Below are 17,941 nucleotides of genomic sequence, written 5' to 3'. Positions count from 1 at the left end.
CGAACACAAGGAGAGTCTTACTGAGGTTCTCAGCCTGCTTTAGCATTCTAGAATTCTGGAGGGTGTCAGTGTTTTTGCTATTACTTGTGCCTCATGCATTTATATAGTTTATTAGCTAGCCAATACAGAAGCATACTTCTCTGGAAATATCTGGTTATGGAGATAAAAAATGTTGATTAAGAGTGAAATCAAACAACAAAAAAGAGCACAGATCCTAAATGAGCTGTAAGCAATTAAAAGAATCATGAAACCCAAGGAAAATTGAGGAGCTGCTGTTCCATATGTGTATGAGAAATAACGGGGGAAAAGCACAGCAAACAAGTTTGCCCCTAGATTCCAACTGTTGTGTAGTATGAAGAAAACTGCATAGATGTTGCCAATCAATTTCGCTGTTTCAGAAAGTGATTACTGTCCTTGAACAATGTTCCACTTGCCTTTCTCTCTGATCCCTGCGCAGCAATATCCTCTCTCCCTTCCCGCTGCTTCCGTCCTATCTTGCTTCTCTATACTTCATTAGGAAGAACATTCCACAACAACCACAGATGGAAAAATCTTTGGTTATGTGGCAATCCTGTAAAATTACTGTGATTTGACAAAAGACGTTTCAGATGGGTCTCTCTTTGTTCTCCTTGGTAACTAGTAGATTGTATTGGTCTTAGATTATATTAGCAGAACTGTGAGAATGCAGTTCAGTTCATTATGCTTGCTGCAGTGCTCTACCTCAGTTGCTTTATGAATTTTATCTCCTCTGATGCATCTGTTTTAACAGCTTGTCTGATTTCTGCTCTTTGAGACTATAAAGCTGGTGGTTATAAAAGGCCTGCCAGTCTGACTTAGGTGCCACGGAAGATTATGGGGGTTTATTTTGACTGCCATCAACACAGCATGTACAGGACAAGTAGTGGATGACTAACTTGATATCTTCCTATGATGACCTGCAAGATGACCTGCCCAGTGGACAAAGAAAAGGCTGGGATGTTGTTTAGTCAGACTTCAGCAAGGCATTTGATAATGTTTTCTTTACCATTCTCCTGGAGAAACTGGTGCTCATGGCTTGGATGGATGTACTGTTTGTCAAGTAGAAAACTGGCTGGATGGCTGGGCCCAAAGTGTTGTTGTGAATGGAGTTAAATCTAGATGGCAGTTAGTGCTCCGCAGGGCTCAGTACTGGGACCAGTTTTGCTTAATATCTTTACTATAAATATTGATGAGAAGATTAAGTGTACCCTTGGTAAGATTGCAGATAACACCAAGTTGTTAGGGGTGATGATCTATTTGAGGGTAGGAAGGCTTTGCAGAAGGATCTGGATAGTCTCGATTGATGGGTTGCATCCAAGTGTATGGCATTCAATGAGGCTAAGTGCTAGGTGCTGCACTTGTGTCACAATAACTTCATGCAGTGGTAAAAGACGGGAGGAGTGGTTAGAAAACTGCATGGTGGAAAAGGACCTGGAAGTGATGGTTGGCAGCTGGCCAAACATGAGCCAGAAGCGTGCCCAGGTGGTCAAGAAGACCAAGAGCATGTTGACCTGCATCAGAAATAGTGTGGACAGCAGGACAAGTAAAGTGATTGTTGCCTTGTGAATCAAAATAGTGAGGCCAAACAAGTATTGGTGCTTAATACTATGCTCGGTTTTGGGTCACTCACTACAAGAAAGATACCGAATTCCTGGAACATATTCAGAGAAAACCAACAAAGCTGGTGAAGGGATGAGAATGCAGGATATTTCAGGACTGGCTGAAGGAATTGAGGTTATTTGGTCTAGAGAATAGGATGCTCGCAAAAAGGAAGTTTATTTCACAATGGGAATACTATCACTGGGCTGTAAGATCTTTAGAAGGGATAGGCAGAACAGGAATTGTGGGGAGTTACTCTCTATGTTAAGAAGAGGAGACACTGTGAAGAGCAGCCTCTAAAAACAGCCATAATTAGGCTGAGAGTTTCTGGGTAAAAATTAGGGACTGGATAAGTTAATAATATCTGGTGGTGGTTGCGATCTATTCCATGGTGCCCAATTAAGGGGAGCTTGTTGACAAGGCATTCTTGCTTCTGCTACAAGTGGTGTTATTCTTGCAAGCTCTCATCGTGATGGGGGATTTCAACCATCCAGTTGTCTGTTGGAAAAAAAAAAAAAAAAAAAAAAAAAACGCGATGGGCTGCAAGAAATCCAGGAAACTACAAGACTCTGTCGAGGATAAATTCCTGATCCTGGTATTGGACAAATCAAACAGCAGTGAAGTATTACTGGACCAAGAGTTCACAAATGAAGAAGAGCTCATTCAAGAAGTTAAAATTGGAGGCAGTTTGGACTGTAGGAACCATGCCCCGTCTGAGTTTATGATCTCAAGGAACATGGCCCAAGCAAAAATCAGTCCCTGAAATTCAGAGGAGAGAAATTCCACCTGTTTAAGGACTTACGGGATGAGGTCTCCCAGGAAAACATCCTTATGGACATACGAACAGAACAGAACTGACAGCTCCTTAAGGACATCTTTCTGAGATCACCAGAGCTTTCTATCCCACAGCACAAGAAATCAGAGGCAGGAAACCAGCATGACTGAACAAGGACCTGATGGTTAAACCAGTAGATAAAAAGAAAATACACAGATAGCAGAAGCAGGGATGACTGTCCTGGGAAAAATACAGGGATGCTATTCAGACATGCAGAGATGGGATCGGGAAAGCAAAAACAGAGATGGAATTGAATTTGGTGAGGGATGTGAAAAATAACAACGGTTCTACAGGTGCATTGGTCAGAAGAGAAAAGCAAGGAAGAGAGTATTCTAGACCATCTAGTATTATCTGGCTCTTCTCTGTTACTTGGAAGTACACACTCTTCCCCCATCATGTCTATTTTAAAGCACTGGTTATCAGCCAAGGTAAAGCCCTACCTTTCAAATATTGGTGGCCTGTGTAGAGGTACTAGAAGGAAATTATTCAGTAATTCAGTATCACTAAATAAATCATTAATATTTAACTGCTCTCCAGTTCCTAGAGAAGCCTCTACAAGACCTAATTAATGAGATAAATCCAGTAGTACTTAAAAATCTGTGTCCTTTTGCATGTATTTATTAAATACTGAAATAAACGTATGAAACCAACCACAAAGCAAAACGTTAGGAAGGTGACCTAAAAACCTTCAGAAGACTACTGTATGATTGAATTTACCTTCAAAAAGATTGACTTCAAGAAATCAGGGTTTAGTGCTTAACTTTATAAATTTTAGCAATGTTGTTGAGATGGTACTGATTATTTTAGAAATGAAATGATGTTTCGGAATGACCCATAGATGTTTTGAATACTGATGTTCGAAGAAATCCAAGTGGAAAAACAGAATTATTTTCAAACGGCTACAATTTTGTCCTCAGAAACTATTTGTTTTGGACACAGTTCAGCGTTCTTGAACTTGGTGTGGAGAAAATTTATAGTTCTTGTTTGTTCACTCTTAAATCCTAGAAAGATGTATGTACATTAGCCACCATCAGATGAACACAGACATAGTTCTTGTTGACAATATCTGACTGGTTTAAAATGCTTGCAAGTATGGTTGTAATGGCTTTAAAAATGACTTGGACATTTCCCTCAGAGCTTAAACAAACTCCCAGCACTTGTGCAGTTTACCATGATTAACTAGGTGATTTCTTTGTGCAACATTGTTTTCTCTAGAATCTGTATGAACTCAAATATTTATTCATTTTAACATTAAATGAGGGAAAATAAAATACAGTAGGAAAATATCACTTCAACTGAGAGTACTGAACATAAATTGCTCTCACAAATGTAGGCAAAAAGTGATTTTAAAAGACCAGTATGAGAATCAAAAATCCGTCTGCAATACTTTAAAGGATTTCACAAAGAAGTCTCCAGCATAGCACTGCTGCATATATGAAGGCTTTTAACATACACATAAACGTGGGAAAAGGTAGTTGAAAAATAGATCACCAACTCTAAATTCAAAAAGACGATTTACAACGCAGTATGGATAAATATTTACCCCACCCTCCAAAACAAAAATAAAACAAAACAACCTTCCCTCTTCACCCCCCTAAAAAAATCCATCCTACACGTAGCACATTTGTAGAAACATTTCATATTTCATAAAACTCTAGGGGGAAATGCAGTTTGAAGTTGAAAACAGATATCAAATACAACCAGTCTTTTAATAACTGCTATCTTCAATCAGTTGAAAATATAAGCCTCCTGTATAGCTCCTATATTTTTATTAGTTTAAAAAGTTTTAATAAGTATATAGCTTGCAGTGTATTTTGTTTCCAGTTTCTTCTTTCCTTGATTAATTTAGATTTACTATGTTATTCTGTTCAGGCTTAGTGAATGAGTCTGAAAGTGAGGCAACTCAAGTTTCTCATTTCATTTTTGTCTCGTAGTCTGTTAGTTTCCCAAAGCTTTTGAAGAATGTCAACAAATTTTGCTGAAGATCTGTCTGAATCAGGATATCCAACAAATGGTAGAGTTACATACCAAGAAAAAAACTGTTCTATTTCCTTGGAGTACATTAGGGTAGGAAACATTCTTAAACTATACAGGACATTAATATCTCAGGAGATTTTAAAAGTTAACTTGGAACAGGTCAGCTGAATTAAAGGCTGAAATAAATTCACCAATAGCAGTGTATTTCCATGGCTAGTGTGGCAACACAGCAAGGAAGAGGATAATCAGAACAAAACCACATCAGACCCCATGAAAACCATAAAATACAGGCATTTGGAAAATTATAGACTTAAAGGACTTTCCCACTTTACTTGGGGAGGGAAAAAAAAAACAACAACAACAATCCAACAAACAATAAAATACAGAGGCTTGTGTTACACTAAGCTAAACTGCACAGAATTGATATTGAAATTGATTTTTGTATAGTGTAAACATTATTGTACATGAAAAAAAACAACACTTTAACATTTGATTTACTTTTTGAGCTGTTTTAGAGTACTGGGAATGCTTTCTTCTTCTGCGATAATGATACATAAATTAAGAATAGAAGACTTGCATACTGTTTAAAGAAACCATTGAGCATTTTAAATCAAGGAAAGACGAATTCAATAGTTTATTAATTTGTTTTCTAGATTAATATAGTTTACTATGCATACTCAAGTTTTATGGAAATTAAAACAGTCTCAGAATATTAGGCACTATTTGCATTGTAAGCTTTTAGGAACTCCACAAGATACCATGATCTTAATGAGCATCTACCTAATGAAATTAAAATCTTATTTTAGTTATCTTCTTCAGTTACTTAGAAAATGGCAAGAGTGGCGTCATTATCTCAGCACTGAGAAAATTCAGTAAATGTCATGTTTAATTGATACATTTTAGATCATTAAAACATTATTGAAAAATACTGTGCTGACAACACAATTTCTCCTCAAAACAGCGAAGAAATAATGGGAGCAAATTAGCAGAAGTGTGTAAGTAATCTGGTATAAACACCAGATCATGGTCCATGCCGGAATGGAAGATAAATTTTCAGACTCTCAGTCAGCCAACAATAAATGAATTATGAAGGCTAACAAACCATCCTGTTTCAAATGCCTGTACGTAGCTAGTAAGCTTTGCAACAGTGAGTTTATATTCATGTGATGAGGAATATAAAGAAAGGTAGAACTAGAAGGACAAAAACTTCTTTTGCCAAACACCTCTTACTTCCCTTTCTTTGAGAGGTTCCTGATCTTTTCCAGTCTTCTTTAAGAGCAACTGCTTGAGTCTGACATCACAGAAACCAATGGTGAAAATAAAATAATTGCAGTGTAAGCAGAGAAGACTTGCCTTGGCCTCTGTTCAAGGCCTCGAGAAGCCTAATTCTGGCTGTAATAATTTTGCCTTCCATCTTCCAGTGGTGTATACTTCCAGTGGCCAGCAGGTCAAAGGAGATGATCCTCCCCCTCTGCTCTGTCTAGGTGAGGCCACATCTGGAATACTGGGTGCAGTTCTGAGTTCTTCAGTTCAAGAAAGACAGGAAATTTCTAGAGAGAGTCCAGTGAAAGGCCCCGAAGATGCTGAAGGGCCTGAAGCATCTCCTGTATGAGAAAAGGCTGAGAGACCTGCATTTGTTCAGCCTGCAAAAGAGAAAGCTGAAAGAGGATCTTATCATGCTTATAACTATTTATAAGTTAAAAAAATTAAATACGTGAAGGGCAGAAGTGGATGTGGGTAGCTTTTTCAGTAGTGCCTAGTGATAGGACAAGGAGCAACACGTACAAACTGGAACACAGGAAGTTCCAAGAGAACATGAGAAAAAACTTCTTTACTGTGAAAGTGACAACAGAGCACTGGAACAGGCTGCCCAAGGAGGCTGTGTGGTCTCCTTCTATGAAGATATTCAAAACCTGCCTGAATGCTTTCCTGTGCAACCTGCTTTAGAGATCTAGTTTTAGCAGGGGGTTGGCATAGATGATCTCTAGATGTCCCTTCCAACTCCTACAATTCTGTGATTATCTAATATTAATAATTGCTTTAATCCTAATAATAATAGAAAATCAAAATAAATTTGATTTTTTTCTCTTCTAATAAACACTGATACTGAAAATATAAGAGACATCTGCTAATGTTTACTATTTTTTAAACTTGGAAAAAGTAATAACGATAAAAATACAATTAGCACTTCTACAAATTTTCAAAGTAGATAAAATAGGCTAATTTTGAAGGGATTTTTTCCCTTACATAAAAAGTATAAGGTATATTATACATTAATTCTCACAACCCAAAAGATACAGCTTTACTATAAAAACACAGGGAAAATGCAATTAACTAATTTGACTTGGTAAGAGCTAACATCTCATTGCTTTTTGTCCAGAACATTCAAAAACAGTATGGCAAATACTAAAAACGAAAAGGAACATGTCACAGAGAGGCAAGATAGAATATCTAAGCTTTTCTGCATAAGAGTCATTAATGGAATTTGGCATTAATCCATACAAAGAGAATAATACCTTGACAATCAAAAAAGTGCGATTTTCAATTTACTGAGAAAGTATGAGTAGGTGTTCTGTCCCAAAAAGAGCATATTTGAACACCATTTCAGAAAGAATGTCCTGAAGCCCTAGGAACCTGATTTTGCACATTTAGTGCTGTAGAAATCAGTAAGATGACTACTCAAGAACTTCTTGAACACCCAAATACTAGTGTAGACTATTCAGCTCCAGCTGTGGTGTCCCTGTTTATTGCAGGGGAGTTAGACTAGATAGCCCTCAGAGATCCCTTCCAACCCCAAGAATTCTATGATCCTATAATTCTATGAAAAGATTCTTTTATGAATTTTTCTCTCCTACTTTCATGAACAAACTCTACAATTTGATTTATATTTGCATTGATCTTTAGCTGGGGACAATACTGTATTGGAAGATTAACTAATGCAGACAACAAGAATCCTTAGAACTGCTGATTTATTCCGTTGAAGACAAACGATACTAACTTGGTACTAAAACTTGAGATCACCTCACAGGGTGAGCAAACATGCTGCAACTAAAGAATCAAAAGCCAAGAGTAAAGAATATATCCGGGAGCCAGGAATACCCTGTGAGCACAGTTCCCAGCACAAGTATATTTCCACACCACATACACGCGCCGGCAAAGGACCACCACGCACACAACTGATCTCACGGCCCATCGCGCCCTTTATAGCCGCCGTGCCCCGCCCCGGCAGTGCGCTGACTTCCCCGCGTGCTCGCTCCGGCACCCAATCACAGACCGTCGGCGCCGAGCACGCGCGCTTATGTGCGCGATGCGGAGAAGGGGGCGGGCTGGAGAGGCGGGCCGGGGGCGAGCGTGAAATCCGTATCCGGGTGAGGCCGCGGCGTGTGGGGCTGGTGTATGGGGATGGATTTTACGAGTAGAGAGCGGTGTGACTGACTTTGTGTGCACGCTCTGCGCGGGAGCGTTAGGGATGTCAGCGACCCTAAGAGCTGCCGGTATCTGACGGGGGCGGTCGCTGAAACGTCTGAGGCGGGATGTGGAAGCTCTGCTCTGAGGGCAGCTTGCCCGCGTTGGCTGAGGCTAACAGAAAGGAGCAGCCATTAATTCCACCACCCTCACCTTCTTCCCTGGCTGTTTAGCTACTGCCTAGGGTAGTGGAACCGTGAGGGCTGCTGTAGGTGCTGCTGAAGATGCTTATCTCCTGAGGCCTACCTTTATTTGCTGTGCTGCAGACTGGTTGCTTCTCCGTGCTGCCCGAGGGCCGTGCCCACTTGTGCACCTGTCATAACGCTGGTGGTGGCTGTGCTCTGTGAGCATGTGGCTATGGGGATGCTCATATAGGGTTATAACAGTACTTCAGTGGAGCTGTTGCCTTCAATCTCTGCAGTAGAAAACTGATGGCAGTGGAGAGTCTTGTAGGTAGTTCTCTAACCTGGTAATTTGGAAATGGCCTCTGTCCATTTGCTTCTGAGGGAGGGGTGTTTGTGACCAAGGTTTCTGATGCTGTCATAAATCTTACATAGTGGGGAAACATCTAGTAAGATTTTCAGTGCTGTCTATGTACTTAATATCTGTTTATGTAAAGGGTGTTAGGCATCAAAGTATTTCTGAATAGCTATCTGAATCCTTGTGCATCTAAAAACTTTTCTATAAATCTAGTCTTTAGGCATTTTAGTACTCTAGACTTCTCATTTTTATAATAGATCTGACTGTTTTCCAGTTGGTATCTCAGCATCTGAGTTTTACCTTTTGCTCTAAGATGGTTCCTTCGTGAGCTCCATATGCAGATTTAGCTCTTCTCAGAAGGCTATAATTTATTCCAGAAGCAATTATCCTTTGTTGTCTGAGTAATTAATTTTGCCCATCAACTGCACGCTATGGGTGTTTTTCTTGCCATTTTATTGCAGCAATTTAGCAGACACTTTGACTGTTTTTTTCTGTCATGGTACTTGAAGACTTCTTGTTGCAGAGTTGTATAACTTCTCATTTCTTTGTAGCTATTTTGTTTTCTTTTGCTCTTTGTATTTTGCTCTACTACATATGTTTCTTCATTGCATTATTTTGTTCTGACTCCATATGCCTAGTTTAGGTGTCTGAGTAAGTGTCGCTGCAAGTGTGCTGGTATTTCATGTTTTTTTTTCTTTTTAGGATGTCAATTTTTCTGCCACTAATACATGAAGTAGACTGCTGATTATTTTCAAGGAGTGTTTGTAGGATAGATGATATCTTCTAACAAGTGCAGTAGTGACCTTTGTACTGAGAGCACTTGAAAGGAGTAGGAAAAAAAAAATCACAGCAGCGTTCAAATGAGATGCCTGAATGCACAATTAATAGAATACAGCCTTTCTTGGAACCTCTTAAAAACATGCTTGAAAATATGATGCACATTTATTTTACACTATTCTGAAAAGAAAGCCACGAAGTGTGGGAGACCAACTTACATGCATTTGTGCATAGTCTCAGTAATGCTTTCTACTATTAGCAGAGATCGTGTTGGGACATCATAACGCACTAGACTGATTTATTCTACCTTGAAGCTGAGGTGATATGTTATTGTAGCTCACCTGAGGAGGTGTGTGGATTTTCTCCACACCAAGTTGAGACAGTGGACATGAAAATAGTCGCTTTTGAATATGTTTTCTTCAAAATCCTTATTCTGACCATTGCTATAATTAAGTTGAAGGATTCCCTACTGTTTTTTTCTACCTGGATATAGCAACAACTGGAAACTGATTATACTTGGTGATCTGTTCATATCTGTGATGTTCACATTGATTTTTGAGATGCTGATTGGTCTTTACTAGAACCTGGAGTGCAGTTTAAGCACTTCCGTACTCAGTTACTCCTCAGTTGTTGTCTGGTTGTCTTTGAAAGCTGTAGATCAGCTCCTTTATATTTCTTGTGACAGAATCAGGTGATAGTGCCACAGCTAGAGGTCAGTGATGAAAAATGTTCTCTAGACTGTTAACAGCTTATGTGGTGTAAGCCTGTTGTTCAGGATGATACCTACATAGATTTCTGAGTGCCAAAATACAATTATGCTGTAATGAGTGCTTCTGATCCAGAGGATCAAATGGATAGCAGTCCTAATGGCAATAACTGGCGTTCTCCAAATGTTTATAGAACTGCTAAGACACCTAAGTATGATGCATGTCTGAGCAGTTGGCTTGGCTCCTCCTGGCTTCCTGAAAGCCAACTTCCAGGAAGGCTTGCAACACCAAATGGGAAAACTTTGTGGTATGGTGGAAACAAGTTTTCTGTCAGTCTTCAGAGCTCTCAATACCTTTCTTTCTCGTGCTATTTGAGTCCACATAGATTAATAAGGTGGTTGTTTCATTCTGCAATGATCTGGTATGCTTGTGTTCTGTAATCTACTACTGTCAATCTGTGCAACTTTTGATTCCTCTAAATGCCTGTGTAAGAAAGATCTTTCTACTTAAATAAAAGTAATTTGGTCAGTAATAATGGAGGAGAAAAACCTCTTGTTAAACCAGACTTGATATTATTTTTTCAGCTATATTTTTTCTTTTGCCTAGAGCTTTTTCACTAGTATGGGGGCTTAGGGTTGAAGACAGTAAATTTTAAGTCCTGCAAATTAAATCTGCCTTTAAGTGTACTGTAATTAATAGACTATTTAGAATGTGCTGCAAGTGGGTTTTCAGGCAGTGTAACTCTTGTTACATTTAATCTCTTTTACTTATATATTTATCATAAGAATGCATCAGAATTGAAGGCGAGAGTTATTTTTCTCTTTTATAAAATTTATGTTTAATGTGCAAATAACCATCATTTGTACTAATAAAAAGAAATAGTTTTAGGCTTTAGCATTTTTTATAATGCCTGCTGCAGCCATAATCTCTTTCCTTTATTCCCTGTATATTGCTGAAGCAATGGTACCCACTTTCCAGACTTGAGTCTCCAGAAGTGGTGCAATTTTAAGATAAAGGAGTTAAATTATTTGTAAATTTCTTAATGTAGAATAACACAAAATGTAGAATTTCTTAGCATACAGTGAGAATTGTATTCTTTTCTCCTAAAGAGTTTGGAATGAATTTTGCTTTTATGAAAAGATAGCTGGCTTTTGCCCTTTATATTGTTCAGCTGACAGGCTTATTTTTGGAATGAATAAAATGAATTTTCAGGCTTCTACTCATTGCTTCAGTGAAGTCTTAAAAAGGAAAATTTGGTCTTAGGGTGTGTAGACTATGTTTGAAGCAATAGAATCAAGTTATCCATGAACTTTTTTATTTAAGCAACCTTCTGAAGTAAAACTAATTAAATGAACTTCATTGATTTACATTTACTTTTTCAAGTCACGATGACCATCCCCAAATAGATTATAAGGCTGGTGTTGTTATAAAACTCTTCTCAAGTTTTTCATAAGCTGGTTGTGGGAAATATCAGTCTTAGCTTGTTTGCATATATAAAGCTAATGTTTCATGTTGATGGTGTTGTTACAGGTATTGTCTAGTAAACTTTTCTAGCCTTTGAAACAGGAATGGACATGATAATTATAAAAGTTCTTAGAATCTGGATTCTTAGAAAGAAAAACATATTTCTAATGCCTGTATAAGTTTGAGCACATTTTTATACTCACTGCTATGTTCTGAACATTTTGAAGAAAAATCAGTTTAGTTTTTATTACTTGTCATTGAAGTGATCACAATTCATTGTTTATATGTATTTCAGCTAAGAATATGGAAATGACTATAGTTTAAGTGGCTAACTTTAGTCTTTATGAAATAAATCTTCTATTACATTTTCATGAAGTTCTAAATTTCATGTAACAAAAACACACTTGCTCAAATCATTGTGCTTGTTTAGAATGAAAAAATCTGTTCTCAGCTAGTTTATGGAACACTGAGACAGTATTATTATTATAGGGTAACACTGCTATATAGCTTCAATAACACTTCTAAGGTATAGTTTTCATTTATTCAGTGCTTTCTTGATCAAATAACCAAATTTTAATCTTTTAGCTATTTTCTGACACCATATGACATCCTAACGCTTTAATATTAATTAGGTAAGTTTTCAGATACAGCGGAATATAAGTTGGGCCTTGTCCAATTCTCTTACCTTTAAGCTCTTGGGAATGTTAGTACTTTTACTTTAGTACAGATCTTCTGGAAAAGGTGGAAATTCTTTGTGCACAGTTGTAAACTAATCTTATTTGATTCTGCTACAGTGTGGTGGGTTTTTTGTTTTATTGTTAGTTTTTGCTTTTCTTCAGGAAAACATAATTAAAATAGTTATGCTGGTAGCAAGGATGTTTCCAAATTGTGATTCTTCTATTTATCTTCCCTTTGAAGTATAAATGAAAACAACTTGTACTGGAGACCTTATTGCTTGTAGTCTGTAAATACAATTAGAAATTAGCACTCAAGACTGATAGTGTTAAAAACTAATTTATTTGTAAACAAAGAATACAAGGTTCTTGAGCTTATATTAGAGCACAAAACATTCAAAAATTATTCCAACTGGGAAAACTGCTAATTTTGAGACTGACCCAGAATGTGTTAGTGAACTATTGCTTTTACATCAGCCAATAACTTCAAAAGGGACTTAATGGAATTTAATGGCACACCTTTGCTTCATATGCACTTCTATGTCAGACTGCCCCTCTGCTGCTATTTGTTATGTGGTTTAAAAAACAAAACAAAACAAAACAAAACAAAACAAAACCAAACACAAATCAACAATGGAATATAGAAATGGAAAGTTCAATGTCTACATGCATACCACCACTGATATCTGTCCCTGTTGTTGTGGGACAACATAATAAAATAGGAAACAGCCCTCTTAGTAATGTAGTTGTAGGACTTTGGTCCTGACTTTTATGGACTGTAAGTTCTGTCCTCTCCTTGCACATGTGACACTTCCTGGGACTAAAACAGCATTGATTATTTCTAGACATGGGCGGTATCACTGGTGGGGGGGATGCCAGAATTTCAGAAGAACAGTATGACTTAAAATTTATACTATGGATTTCATACTTACTTCAAATGAGTATGCTGAGCACTTGAGAGAAGATATGCAACTCTCGGTGAGGATACTAAATGTGAGCTGATGGGTGTGACAAGTATTTGCTATAAGCTATGGATGTTCCTAGAAAATAACTGTCATAGAGACTGTCTTTTGCATGTGTTGTTTTGTGTACTGTCAGCAAGGTTAGAATTAACCTGTAAGTTAGAAATGCTACATCTATACGTATCCAGAATAAGTGTTGCTTTCTTGGAAAGTCTCATCACTAATCCTTGCTGAAGTTGGGATACATGTTTTCCTTATACTGTTTGGGGCTTTCCAAAATGTAAAGGTTTCTCTGGCAGGAGTTAGCTGCTAAACCTGGTTGCAAAGGTATATGGTAGTAATACTGTTATTCTGGGAAGAACATACTTAAAGTAGTGGAAATTATGCTGAGATTGCCATGTGCTTTCACTGAGTGTAGTATATTCTTATGGATTATGGTGTACAGGTGCACATAGTGAGGGAGGTACTGGGCTTCTGAATTTTCTGATGGTCCTCATAATTTCATGGGACAGATCTTCCTTAATGTTCTACAAAGGTTAAGATTTTTGGAAGCGTACAGGTGAGGTTTCCTCTGGCTTTAGATCAGCATGTAAGAGGAACTGTAACATCAGGGTAACATGACAGCGCTCTGTATGAAACTCTGTAAGTTTGTCCCAGTTGTTTCAATGCTCTTTGACAAAACATTAGAGAAACTGGAAAGAAAAAAAAAAAAAAAAAGTGTTTCAGTATATTCTTGCCCCTGTGCTAATTGAGGTGAGCTGACTCCATTTTCAGAATAGATTTTGTCCCACAATGTCAGTAGTTGTTATGTAAGAAAGAATGGTGGAGTACCATTTTCAGATTGTTTTGGTAGAATTTGTACCTTTTGTTACTGCTCCCTGTGAAAAGCTTTGTAAATTTTTGATTTCATTAATGCTGTTAATAGTGATTTCAGGAAGTATGAAAATATTTTTAATTCTATCTGTTATTTTAATTTTTTAATTGCATGTAAAAACAAACAAACAAGCAAACAAAACAAACAAAACAAAACAAAAAAAAAAACCATAAGGTTATGAATAAGCTAATAATTGGCATTTTCTTTAATTCTTTTGAGAACACTTATCTTAGAAAAGCGTTTGCAGAATATGGGCTAAGATTTACCTTTTAAAATCTGTAGAGGTGTTGGAAAGCATCGTAGTGTGATGTAGTAACTCCACTTGTCCATATCCTGTTCAGAAAAATGATTAAGAAACTCAAGGCCTTTTGAGACGTTGAATGTTTTTTTGTTTTTATTTCTGATGATTGTTAATTTTTTATTAAAAAAATTATTTATTATTAAAATATTATTATTAAAATATTCTCAATGTTAAAAAATGGCAGACGTTTTGAAATGTAAATTGCTAGAAAACAGAATACTAATATCATAGGATTTTTAAGTAAGTAGTTCTAGAAATGTTTTGCTAGAAGATAGTTTTTCCCCTATTCTGCTAAGAAATAATACATAAAGACAAAGGATTATGTTAATTTACAAAGATGTTCCTGACTGTTCTGTTTAATATTCTGTATATAGTATTAATCTGTATGTATTTTTAAACTGCAATCTATTTTAAAATGGTAACAATAATTTCAACATTCCTTGAATCAATTCCTCCATAGACTTGAATAACTTTTAATAAACTTATTCATCTAAATCTCTTGCTATTCTCCAAATCTGATCTTTTTTTAGTTGAGTGAAATGAATAACTTTATTGTTATTTTGTAGTAGTATATTATAGTGAGATTTCCAAAATGAGTTGTCTGTTGTTGAGAATGGTGTCTTTCTTCTTGTATGAATATCTTTTGCTTTGTTTGGTAAAGCAGCTCTTGTTTGAAATGTCTGGATTTTAAAAAGGCAGTGTTTTCACCTGATTTCTTTGAAAGTTTTATTTCCTCTCCACATCACATTTAAAATTACTGTATGAGTTGCAGTAAGCAAATGGAAAGGATTTGATCTGTGGTGACCCATGATGGTCCTGTTTTGGTGAGGAACTGGCTACACCTCATGTAGGACTGAACAGATTTGGTTGCTTCTATGTTCTAACAACAACAAAAAGGAGGACAGAAGGAATTATTACTTTTTTTTTTTTTTTTTGGGGGGGGGGGGAGGGGGAGAGTGAAGGGGGAGGTGGGGAAGATTGTTCCCAAAATGTTGTTCCCATACAGCTTGAGATAAGAAAGAAGTACACTGTGTAGTCTTCGGAGATCAGAGAAAACTAAGAGGGCAGCTGGTATCCCTTTGAAATCATAGAATCACAAAATCACCAAAGTTGGAAAAGTTGCCCAAGATCATCCAGTCCAACCATTCAGCCATCACCACTATTTCCCCACTAAGCCTGTTTCTCAGTACAACATCCAAATGGTTCTTAAACACCTCCAGAGACAATGATTCCCCTACCTCCCTAGGCAGCTTGTTCCAGCACCTAAAATCTCTTTTGGAGATTAATTTTTTCTTTATGTCCAACCTGAATCTCTCCTGGCACAAGTTGAGTGCCAGGAGATTCCCTCCAGTTCAGTTGGTACTTATATGGGCAAAGAGGCTGACTCCCACCTTATCACAACCTCCCATTGTAGTTGTGGAGACTGAGATGGTGTCACCTGAGCAGCATCTAAACAATCCCAGTTCCTTCAGTTGTTCCTCATAAGACTTGTGCTCCATACTCCTCACCAACTTTGTTGCCCTTCTCTGAACATGCTCCAGCTCCCCAGTGTCTTTCCTGTAGTGAGGGGCCCAAACCTGAACACAGTACTGAAAATGTAGTCTTGAGCAAGGAATTAAAAGGTTGCTGATTTAATATGCGTGACTGAGTGATTGTTGAGCTGCACAGTGCAGGCATGTATTGTCCTGCTTTTGATTGTCAGATGTGTTACCTGCAAAATAAGGTTGCTAATAGCCTATGAAAAGCAGCATAACTAATTTGAGTTAGTGTGTATCATGTTTCATCAGCTGTTTCCTGTAGATGTTGTCTGATCAGCCTCCAGTGAAAGTTAAATGAAAGCTGTGCTATTAAACAGGTGTAGTTTGTGCTTAAAAGACACACATGATTTATAGTTTTTAGGTGTCAAGGGACAAGCACTGAAGTTTAGGTATTTCTTAGAAGACATCACCTGATGTAATAATTGATGAGATTTATATTCAGAGTACCACCTAGATGAGAAAAGTAAGTTTGTATGTTAAAGAAGCATATCTATGTGAATTAATGTGTATAAGAGAAGAGGTAATAATAGCGCTAGATGGCATTGATTATATGGGCAAGGCTGCCTATGTGGCCTGAAGGTGGAATTGGAGATTCAAAATAGTTTCAAAGACTTGAAAATTGGTTTGTGATTCCAGGCTGTTACAAGTAGCTGAGGGAGAAAACTAATTCTTAATTCAAATAGGTGACACAGAATAGCGCTGGTTTGTTGCTAGTTAATCTGCTTCTAGGCCATAAAGGGAAACTTTTTCCATCAGGAAGCGTAGGCATGGCTGTGCTTTTCTGTTAATGTTTAGGAAAGTCTTCCAAGGTGGTTTGTACCTAGAAGTTCTTTAGTGACATGACAATGAGTCCTTTAGCTCAGCTTGTAGTGATAGTGGCAAGCTAAGCCAGATTGAGATACAAAACTGCTAAATAAAAGTGAAATGCTTTGAGTATTGACTTACATTACATGCTACCAGTTTACTTCTGAAGTAGTGTTGATATCTGGTTAAATAGTTACTGGTTTCGTTGACAAGTTAAAGACAAATGACAGATTCACTCCTATATCAGAAAGCAGAAGAGTAGTATGTGTCCTGTCAAGTAATTTATTTTCAGATCTTTGAGATCCAGAAAACCCAACGTACTACTTACTTCCTGTGCTTGTTCTTGATTATAATGTCTTTAGTTTTTACTGCAGTATAATTTCTTGCGTGGAACTGACTGACTGGTAAATAGGGTGGTGTTGGACCATACTGCTGATACAAGAGCCTACTTTAAATTAAATCTTAAGATGTACAATGGTAAAATCATTAAGGCTGGAAAAGAACACTAAGGTCATCTAGTCCAACCATCAACTAATCACCACCATACACACTGACTCATGTCGCTCAGTGCCACATCTGCATGTGTCTTGAACATCTCCAGGGACAGTGACTCCACTACCATCCTGGGCAGCCTGTTCCAATACCTCACCACTCATCCTGAGAATAAAGTTTTCTTAATATCCAACTTGAACCTCTCCTGAGACAACTCAAAGATATTACCTTTTGCCCTGTTGCTAGCTGTCTGGGAAAAGAGGCCCACACTCACCTCACCACAACCTCCTTTCAGGTAGAGAGCAGTAAGGTTTCCCCTGAGCCTTCTCTTCCCCAGACTAAACAGTCCCAGTTCTCTCCACCACTCATCATAAGACTTGTGTTCCAGATCCTTCACCAGCTTTATTGCCCTTCTTGGGATATACTCTAGGGCCTCAATATCTTTATAGCGATTAGGGGCACAAAACTGAACACTGTACTCAAGGTGCAGCCTCAGCAGTGCCAAGGACAGAGGGATGACAGCTTCCCTGGTCCTGATGACTATGTTACTTCTGATACAAGCTTGGATTCCATTGGCCTTCATGGCTACCTGGGTACACTGCTGGTTCATATTCAGTTAGCTGTTAACTAATGTCCCCAGATTCTTTAATACCCCACAGCTTTCCAGGCACTGTGCCTCAAGCCTGTAGTGTTTTCTGGGGTTGTGACCAAAGTTTAGGATCTGGCATTTGATCTTGTAAAAGCTCATAAAGTCAGCCTCAGCCCATGGATCCAGTCTGTCCACGTAGCTCTGCAGGGCCTTCCTACTGCCTTGCAGATAAACACTTCCTCCCGACTTGGTGTCATCTGCAAACTTCCTGAGAGTACATTCAATCCTCTGTCGAGATCATTGGTAAAGATATTAAGTAGGGCTCAGACTGCCCTCTGAACCAGTCACCAGCTGGATTTAACTGTTTACTACCACTCTCTGAGCC

At 37.9% G+C, this 17,941-nt stretch overlaps 1 protein-coding gene across 3 annotated transcripts in view; it reads left to right on the top strand.

The window, feature by feature from the left end:
• The first annotated feature begins 7,740 nt into the window (after window positions 1–7,740).
• Window positions 7,741–17,941, top strand: part of CCDC91 (coiled-coil domain containing 91) — a 141,330-nt gene continuing 131,129 nt past the window's right edge. Inside the window, exon 1 of one of the 3 annotated variants that reach the window (XM_052690544.1) lies at window positions 7,741–7,797. The gene's annotated coding sequence lies outside the window, so the exon portion shown is untranslated. Of the gene's footprint in view, window positions 7,798–7,821; window positions 11,955–17,941 lie in introns of those variants that run through there. The other 2 variants (XM_052690549.1, XM_052690545.1) reach the window with 2 other exon arrangements.

Source organism: Tympanuchus pallidicinctus, unplaced genomic scaffold, assembly GCF_026119805.1.
Source record: "Tympanuchus pallidicinctus isolate F22 unplaced genomic scaffold, pur_lepc_1.0 scaffold27, whole genome shotgun sequence".
Classification (NCBI taxonomy): Eukaryota; Metazoa; Chordata; class Aves; order Galliformes; family Phasianidae; genus Tympanuchus; species Tympanuchus pallidicinctus.
The sequence above is the reverse complement of the archived record's forward strand: the minus strand, read 5'-3'. Positions and strand labels throughout refer to the sequence as shown.